The following is a 10,377-nucleotide window of genomic DNA, read 5'->3' as shown; positions in this document are numbered from 1 at the left end:
TATAAAAAATATATGTTCTCCTCTACCTGGGCATAGGGCCTAAACAAATTCTGCAGCCTCTCTTGAGTTTGGTTGAGGCCATGGGACTAAGTTTTAGCCAATGGGATGTTAGCAAAAGTGGTGGAAGCCATGCATCAGCCTGTTCTACCTCTCAGGCAATTTTTTTGGTCTCACTGACCTCCTTTGTTGTTGGATGACGATGCCAAGGATCATTTTGAAAGCTATATATTGAAGATGGCAGAGACTCCATCAGCCTGGATTCCTGAATGACCGCGACAAGCATAGCCCATCCCATGCAAAACTGGAGCAAGCCTAGATTATTTATCTAAGCAAGAAAGAAGATTCTATTGTGTTTATATATAACACAATAGATAACTTAAGTGTTTTTTATTTATAAACATTTATGGAGTACAAATGCAATTTTGTTACATGCATAGATTGGATAGTGGTAACCACTATCCAATTATGTAACCATTACATAATTTCTCATCATCCATCTCCATCTCACCCTTCTGAGTCTCCACTGTCTATAGCTCCACTGTCTACTTCCACGTGTACACTTGTTTTAGTACCCAGTTACGAGAACATGCAATATTTGACTCTGTCTGGCTTGCTTCACTTAAGATAATGACCTTCAGTTCCATCCATGTTGCTTCAAAAGACATGACTTCATTCTGATATGGCTCTGATCACTGGAGGAACACCAGGGCCTGGCCGACAGGATTAATGACATGGACACACGTGGAGTGGTTTTAAGGAAGGAAAAGTTTAATAGGCAAGAAAGAAGAAACGAAGAAGAAAACAGGTCCCCTGTACACAGACAGAAGGAGGTGGGATTCCAAAAAAAATAAAACCCCTTGTGCGGTAGAAAAGTGGCTGTTTATATTGGGATGCTGGAGGAGGCGGTGTCTGGTTTCCATAGGGCCCAGAGGATTGGTTTGACCAAGTGTGTCATTCACGTAGCCCACAAGAAAATGGGCCCTCCCACTGTGACCTGTTTATATGCAAATACAGGGTGCCATGATGTTCTACACACATGGGGATATGTCGGGGCGGCCACGTTGCCAGGCACACTTAGGGGCAAGGGCAAGAAGAAGACAGCGGGAATCCCCAGGTTTGGGTGGACCCAGCTTCTCATGGCCCGGCACCTGCATATCAAAGCTTGCCTGCCCAGCTCTAAGAGCTGGGGCTTTCCTGCTAGACAAGAAACGTTTCTGGAGCTGCTTTAAAAGAAACAAAAACTTCCCAAGGACCTCTTTTGCTCTCTATCTGCCTAAAATAATTTCTTAATAACTCCTGTAACAATTTCTTTTTATGGCTGCATAGTATTCCATTGTGTATATATGTATCCCCATTTTCTTTATCCAATATTTGTTGATGGACTAGTGTATTTTTGTCATAGAAATTCACCCTCTTTAATTATACAGAAATATATGCCTTCAAGTGGCATAGTGCCATAACAAAACTCTGACATATGGGGCAATGGCTTGGTGGTCAAGTAGCATGGGGTGGGGAAACTCTTAATAGAGCCTCAACAGTTGGAGATCCATGATATATGGTCACAAAGAATTTGGTAAAACCTGTCTTGGAAGGCAAGCCAGATGCTTCCCATGCTTGTAGCTAGGAGGCAAGTGATCAGAAAAGAGATGTTAGGAGAGTATGTTGACTATTACTTGTTGCATTTAGGAAGGATTTACAAGAAATAAATGAGTTCAAGAAAGAATTGGTTGATTTGCAAGCAGGAATGAAAGATAATGGAGAACGTCCAGAAAATTAGGCTTTTTGCAGAACTGAAAAATTTAACCACTACTGAACAACAAATCATAGGAAATGAGACTGAAAATATGCCTTGAAGCCTCCATCAATTTCTGTTAGTTAAACAGAGGTATTTAACAGTATGGCAAGTACCATATTAAATATGTCTCCTTTCCACCTAAGCCCGTAGTTTCAAATGGCTGACAAAGAGCCACCAGTAAGTTGAGGGAGAGAGGCACTGGGTTGGGAAATGAGGAAAGAGAAAAGGTTTAAGCGTTGTGTCTTAGGAAAGAATTTAGGTACAGTTACACTCACATGGAACTCACTGAAAGCAAATAGATTACAAGGCAACTAAATATTTGAGGAACTGATATTGCCAAATAATCCTGGGCCTAAACTAAAAAAGCTTTAACTATTCAAGCTTTTAAAAAATTCTTAGGCAGGCCCTGTTATTGGCACAGCAGAAAGCAAGATGAGAGTACCGTGCAACCCCTGAGGAGGGTACATTCCTGGTTCTCAATTCACGCAGGGTCATGGAGGATAATGGACAAGGAAGATGCACCTATAGCAGGGAACCAGGGTCATTCAGTAGATAAGGGATTTCCTCCAGGATGGCAGAATCAGGATTTATTTCAGGAACTTTCCCTACCATCAGGAAAGGGGGACTTCACAAAGCTCCACCAGCTGATTCTATCATTGCCATGAACCAGTGACTCTTCTCATTCCTGAATGGAAGTTTTTACTGTGGTTTTCTTGCTGCAGGTCCACCACCATAGTGTGTGTGTGTGTGTGTGTGTGCGCGCGCTTCTGTGTGTTGCCAGTGGAGGGATGAAAGGGGAGAGAGAATGCATCTTTTTAATATGCAGGTCACCAAAGCGCTAGAAACCATATCTGGATATGATTAAGAAGACTGTGCATCACCCAGGGACCCTTGCCTTTGAATTTTCTATAGAGTTTAGATGAAACTTTTTGTTATCTTCCTTAAGAAAGAAGGCAAGTGTGCTCTCTATGTAGATAGAAGGGAGCACTACAAAACCTGACTCTGGTAGAAACTTTTAGCTGTTCACCAAAACCTTTGTTCTCCTCTTCTTCCTGGGAATACAGCTAGATCCCATTTCCCAGCCTCTCTTACAATTAGGTATGGTCACATACCTGAGTTCTAGCAAATTGAATACGATCAGAAGTGCGATTTTCAAGCCTGCCCTTTAGACACACACATGCAGACACACACCCCCACACACAGAGACACACTACCACTATGTACCACATACACCATACCACATACCTCCAGTGAATAATCTTCTATGCTCATTTTTCTTCTGCCACCTTGGTGTCAACGCCCAGGGACTGAATGTGATCTCAGTATCCAGGGCAACCTTGTAAGCTGCATGTTGAAGATTGATCTCTGAATGACTGTGTGTGAGGTAGAGCTTCTTTGTACCCTTCCTCAGTGTCTAGGAACTGCTTTGGGTTTGTTACACAAAGAAAAACTAAACCTCTATGTTCTTTGAGCTATCAGCTCTATTTGGGTATACTTGTTACAGCAGATAGCCTACCCTACTAATATAATTAAAATGCACATAAATTATGCAAATGAAAGCCCATGTCTTTACCTAATTATAGTCCTTGGAGTGATTGACTTCTAACACCACTGTGTACTCCTCTAAGATTTTTCTTCACTTGTATGTATGCATACATAATTACAATTGAGATCACACTATGGACATTATTCTGAGATACTTTTAAAGAGTTTGAATATCAATTTTATATGATATACATTAATGTGGCTAGCTAGCACTCTACACCTTGACTAAATAATAATTATACATTTGGGGCCAACAAAAGCCATGCGATAAACCTATAAAGCTCTTCAGTCTTTTAAAAAAGCACTTTGCTTGAAATTCAGCAAATGAGATACACAGAAAAAAGAGTATTAAACACTACCCAGAAATATATAGAAATAACAACTTCTTTCCCAATGACTGAAAGGAAAAGCAACAGCAAAACTCTACATGTGATTATTAAAAAGCAGACACCGTCCATCTGGCCCTCTATCATTAATCTTGTGAGTATATTTTTACCAATAAGCCTAGGATCTCACTATAGACAAAAGCTACCAGACTCGGCATTTAATGCTCTCTTAGAAGTACAGGTGCTGGTGAGCAATTGACATGTTGCCCGGTGTTTTCCTTGGTTCGGTATCCTTCTTATTTATAGATATTTTCAGACATTCTTCACACACACACACAAAAAAACACTGAACACAGAGCTAGTACACGGTAAACTATTTCAGTTAATTATTGTCTCAGAAGGTAGTACTTGCCTTGAAATTCATAGAATAATGCCACTTTCCTGATGACATGTCTAACGAAGCTTAAGAACACTTGTGCCATCTTCCAATTTTTTAAAGGTCAACTGGTTTTGCTCAATCACTATTCACATTTTCCTATAAAAGCACACAGCTCCGACTGCTCTGAGCCATCCTTCACATGCCACTTCACTGGCTGGTCCCTCTCACCCTCCCTGCACATAGGTCTGAGCAGAATGACCCTCTTCCATGTTCCCATAGCATTCTGCCCATGCCTCTATCCAATGAATCAGACTTATTTTTGTCATTATCATTACATGTATGGAGAACCTACGTGTCAAACACTATGCTAAGCATCTTACTTGCATTTTCTCGTTCAAATCTAATAACCTATGTTGTAATGTTCAGTAAATACCTAGTATCAGAACCAAGATTCAAAGCCAGGCAATCTAATCTAAGAGATCATATTCTTAAAAATAGCTGGTTTTCTTACCTCTCTTTCTTTCATCCACAAACATCTATTGACCAACTATGATGGATCAATCTCACATTCACAATACATTATAACCACCTTGAAATAAAAGACATTTTCTAAATCTTAGCATTTCTAGTGTTCAGTATCATACCTAAAAAATAATTGCTGCTCAACCAATTTGTGATGCATCACAAATTAAAGATAAAGGCACCTAGCTTGTTCTCTACCCCACCTCTATAGTCAAACAGGAAGACAAGAAAAATCTTGCTGAAACAAAAAGGAATGGGCTGGCATCTTCCTGCCACTAGAAATACATTAAAAAGAGGCTGAACCTCTGCAGGTTAATATTCTTGATCTTTTAAAAATCGAAGTAGACATACAATTATAAAGACTGTAACTTAATTTGTTCTAGAGTCTTCAATATTATAATATGTTGGTCCTCTAAAACTCTATGCTCTATGTTTTTCAGTCTTTTAATGGTCCAAAGAATACAGAGATCATTCAGGGTTCAAGTTGAGACAGGAAAATCTATGAAACAGGAGGGACTTAAGATAGATTTTGAAGAATGGGTAGGATTTGGATCAAAGCCAAAGATGTGGCACTCTCCAAGCTAGAGAAACAATTAAGTCTATGGGAATAGACATACTTATGGTTAGTGTGGAACGAACTAACCTAACTAAAATGAAGACTAGAAATCTATAATGATGGGAACCTAAGGAGATGATGAGGTGGAGAAAGATAGATGATGGTAGATAGATAGATAGATAGATAGATAGATAGATAGATAGATAGATAGATGATAGATAGATCGATCGATAGATACATAGATGCATAGATACATAGACAAAGTGGGTTCTGACCTTAAAAGAGACTTACGACACATAAGTTGGAATTAATGATCTATTTTTAATAAACAAAAAGTGACATAATAAAAGGAGTATTTTAAAAACATATTGGCTTGGCAACCATTTGCAAGATGGATTTCCAAGAAGCACTCTTTTTTTTTTTTTTTTGAGACCGAGTCTCGCTCTGTCGCCCAGGCTGGAGTGCAGTGGCTGGAGCTCAGCTCACTGCAAGCTCCGCCTCCCGGGTTTACGCCATTCTCCTGCTTCAGCCTCCGAGTAGCTGGGACTACAGGCGCCCGCCACCTCGCCCGGCTGGTTTTTTTTGTATTTTTTAGTAGAGACGGGGTTTCACCATGTTAGCCAGGATGGTCTAGATCTCCTGACCTCGTGATCCGGCCGTCTCGGCCTCCCAAAGTGCTGGGATTGCAGGCTTGAGCCACCGCGCCCGGCCGAAGGGCTGCCTTTTTATCCTGTGTCTTTTTTCTCACTTGGGCTAAGGATAGGCAATCTCAAAATGATTGCAATTCAGGGGAAAGTGCCAGTGGAGAAACTGGCCACAGAAGTTAGGCTTCAACTACAAAAACTCTTCACACCATTGAGCCTGCATATCCTGTTCCTTGGCAAAGAAACAATATCATCTAGGGAGGAATCCCTTTACCTTAGGCAGTCCCTCCCTAGTGGGTAACCATTTTACTCGCTCTCTTTTGCCAGACACTAGCATTCTCACTCCCAGGCCTGAAGGAGCGTTTCCTAGGAACTTTTTCCAGAATTGTTCTCTACAATGAAGCATTCTACCCCTTGTCCCGAGTGAAGACCTGGAACAGCACTGCCCACAAACACCCATAATCAGACATGTTCCAAAACCACAGTCACTATCTGGATAGCTATTGGTATTCTCCAGTAGTTCACATCTGCCTACAGAAGGAAGCCAGATCCCTCCATATGGCTTTCAAGACCTTGGTAAAGTTGTTACCCACTCTCCAGCTCAGTATTAACTCACAATCAGGACTCTGCCTCACAGACTGTCTACACCAGCCAAGCTCATTAGTTCATGGAGCAGTAGCCCCATGTCTGCTGCCTACCTTTTGTGGTGTGGCTCTGCTCTTAAGTTAATCCTCATCTCCTGACCCCTCCTCCCTTACCCATCCTTAGCAATCAGTGTTCTTTAACTGCCCAGGCCCACAGGAATCTCCACTTCCTTTAAACTCCTAATGAAATTATTGTGTCTACCAATTTCTTAGGCACTTTAAACTTTCATATAATTCCTTAACTCTTCTTGTGAGTATCCTTTCCTATCAATTACATTGCATTTGGCAAAAACCTTGTTGAAAGCTTTCAGATCCTTCACAGACCCAAGCACCAAATAGGTGCTCAATAAATACTCTGAAGTGAATTTATGATGACTAATTATTCATCTATGTATTTGATGAAATGGCAATGGGATAGCAGATTTGAAATGGATAACTCATCATTTCTTCTACTATGTTACATTGCAGAATTCTAACTATAGTGACTCTTGGTATTACATATGGTTGTTCAGAAAATCAAGATGCAGTTTTAGCTCAAGGATTTAGTTTGCCTGAGATTGAATGTAAATGATGATATTATTCTAAAGCAACCATACATTGTACCTCAAAATAACTATTTTTGCACCCTACTTGTTAATGCTCAGCACAGCTAGCTGGGAAGACACATCAAATCAGTACAAATCTGACAGTTCATTTTTCACTACCATTCTCTTCATCTATTGCAAAACAAACAAGGATTTGCTAAGCTGAGTTTGCTTCTCAGTGAAAAAAGCCTGGTAATAGTAAAATTTCTCTAAAAACACCTGTGCTTCTTCAAACCCTGAAGGATGTATCACATCCACACTCGTTGCACCCAGGAAAGAGAAAAAAGAAAACAGATGCCATTTAAAAAAAAACACTGAAATGCAGTAAACTACCTAAGCCACAAAAATTAAAAGTTGGGGATTGTCTATTAAAATTACGGAAGGATCACTTGCCTTACAAAAGAATGTGCTGCATGATTTTATAAATACATCAAATTCTTGGCATTTTGGATATAATAATCATTGTCTCAATCACTGCATTAACAATCAAACACAAATAATGTGCAGTAATTTGTCATGTTGTTGAGATACACATCTGAGTCATACATGCTGAAGTGATTCTTATTTACCTCCTGATTTCATTCAATGTCAGAAACAATTCTGTCAGGTAGGCATTATAGCATCCCCACTTTACAGACTTTCGAGAAAAACATGCAAAGTTTATGCTTTATTAGGCTTCATAAATTTGAGCATTTCTGAGGCTGCCTGCTCCAACAGAGGTGGTACAGTCTTTTAATTGGCCAAAGTTTGGGCAAATAGTCTAAATGGGATCTTAACCAAAACTGAAAAACAGAAAAAAGAAGGGAAGAAAGTATTAAAATGAAAGAATTAATCTTTCTGGCTCCCCAAAAGTCTTTCCAAGAATGTAAAAGTCCAGTTTTTTATTTTGTTATGTTCTTAAAGACACTTGTATGTTAGGAGTATCTGGGGGCACCTAGATACATTAAGAATATATAAACCCTTCACCAATCAAGGACCTAGAATTTTAGACATACAATACAAGAGTAAAGATGAAGGTCAAAATATCATTCATTAGTGGCGTATATGGATCAAAGGAGGCTGTTTGTGTGAGAGCCAAATGTGCCAAGTCATTCCCTATCCAAACCCATGGCCACACTTGAGACAGAACACCCAAGAGGAATGTCAGTCCTTAAGGCTGACCAGCCATTGCGTCTCACTGAGAACAATAGGAACCACACTCAGGACCTTGGATAGATTCTCCACAAACAATCAAGAAACCTGTTGCCTTCTAACCAGGTACACACTCCCCTCTCTCAGGAGGAGACTGAGGAGTAAGGCAAGAAGCCACAGGAGTATGATTTGGAAAAAATCACTCTTCGTAAAAATCAAGGGGAGAGAAGGGCCATCTCTACCAGATGCACCTGTCACACCTCAGCACATTTGCAACCCAGAGAGCAACTCTATTAGTCCCTCCACAGCTATCATCCTATGAAAGGGGCAGATATAGCTGGATCCCAGGGCTTCACAACTATCACCTCCCCTTGGGGGCCATATAAGCCACACTCACTATATACCCAGTAGGCTCTGGGAAAAGATGAAAATGGAGGAGATATGAAACTTATAAATATGAGAACCTCAGAATCTACTTTTACCTTAAGGAAGTATTCTATTTTCTGGATTAGGCTAAATAAATTTGCTTTAGCCCACCCAAAATGTAGGACTCCTATGGGATATTATTAGTCAATAAAGATAGAAAAGAAATACATTTTCTCTGTATATCCGAGTGTGGAACAAGGAAATTTGCAACTACCAGATATAGCTTACAAAACCGAACACATTATAAAACAGAGCAATAAAAGTTAAAATAGACCAATGAAATTAAAATGAATAAAAAGTACATATAACTAGATTCCTGAGATAGTTAATTACCAAAATTGATCACAAAACTTTGCTTTGAGCTTGCTAGAAACTGAATCAAAATGAATTCTTAGCATCTGAAAAAAAAGTATGCAGTTCAGTCAGTCAATTCATGGATGATTCCTCCTCCATCTATTAATTTGCAGTTTCATTTTGGAAGCTGTGATTTCTTAATCTAGAGGTTTAAAGGAAATAAAATTTGTAGACCAAGATTTAATAGTGTAGAACAAACTCCTTGACTTTAAGCTAGAAATCTCAGGAAGCTGAATTAACATTTAGGCCACTAGGGTGCAATTTAGAAAATTATTGCTTCATAGGCTCAAATATAGTAGTACCCCAATGGAATTAAAGATTATAACTAAGTCTCTGCTTTATTAAATTGCACCTTGGAGTCCTGTAGTATAGGAGTCCTGTACTATTGGGTAGTACCCTTCAGGTACTGGAATTTACCTGTTTGTTGTTACTCTCCATGGAACTAAAGGTAATTATCTATTAGCATGAGCTTAGAAAACAAACAATTTTTAACCAATCCTGAAGGAGAAATGAAAGAGACATGAATTCTATTAGAATGAACAAACATTTCTTCCCTAGTTTGGTCCTTACTGTATAATATTGTGTGAATCCAAGCATAGTAGATTATTTTCCAGAAGTGAGTCAACATTTTATGTACATTAAAATATTAATTGGTAAACTCAAATGGATTTTGTTTTTGTGTTTCGGGGTGCCATAGGATAATGAGATCAATTTATTTCCTGAATCTAGGATTCCTTAAAATAACCCTTGAACCCACGCACAAACTCTGAAAACTTTCCTAAGTGCAAAATACCTTCATTGTCCAATACAGCAAGAATAAGCCAATATGCTTATTCAAATTTAAATGTAAATGAAGTAAAATCTTAAAAGATTAAAAATCCAATTCCTCAGTCACTCTAATCACATTTCAAATAGTCAATAGCCACGTGTAACTAATGACATGGCCATATTGTAAGTAACCTTCTAAGGCCCTAACTAGAAGTAAAATAATATAAGACAACGTTTTGCAGATTCGTCTTTGCTCATATTTCCTTCCCTCCCATCTCACCAAAAGGGCAAAATTGCTCCTCAAGTAACTGTCATAACCTTACCTCCAGATACAGGCTGCAAGAGAAAAAATTCACATAGACGACCTCTAAAGAGGACATCAGAGGTAACTAAGGCACTAGCGGGGGAGAAATTCCAGGAACAAATAATTAAAATCCAATGAAATAGGAGTTATAATAAAGTTACAGAAATAAGAACCCCTGGGGGATGGGAGTTCATGAGAAGGAGTGACAGTTTAACTAGGTCTCAAGTAGAATTAGTGCTTCCCAAAACCAGAAAGGACAGGATAGAGGTGTTCCAGATGAAAAAGACAGCTCATGTGAATGCACAGAGATATCAAAGAATGAGATGTGTCTGGGGACTAAATGAAACTAAATCATGGCATGAAATTACTGGGGGAAGGATAGATGGAAGGAGCTGAAAT

Source organism: Colobus angolensis, unplaced genomic scaffold, assembly GCF_000951035.1.
Source record: "Colobus angolensis palliatus isolate OR3802 unplaced genomic scaffold, Cang.pa_1.0 Scaffold192, whole genome shotgun sequence".
NCBI lineage: Eukaryota > Metazoa > Chordata > Mammalia > Primates > Cercopithecidae > Colobus > Colobus angolensis.
Note: the sequence above shows the minus strand (reverse complement) of the source record.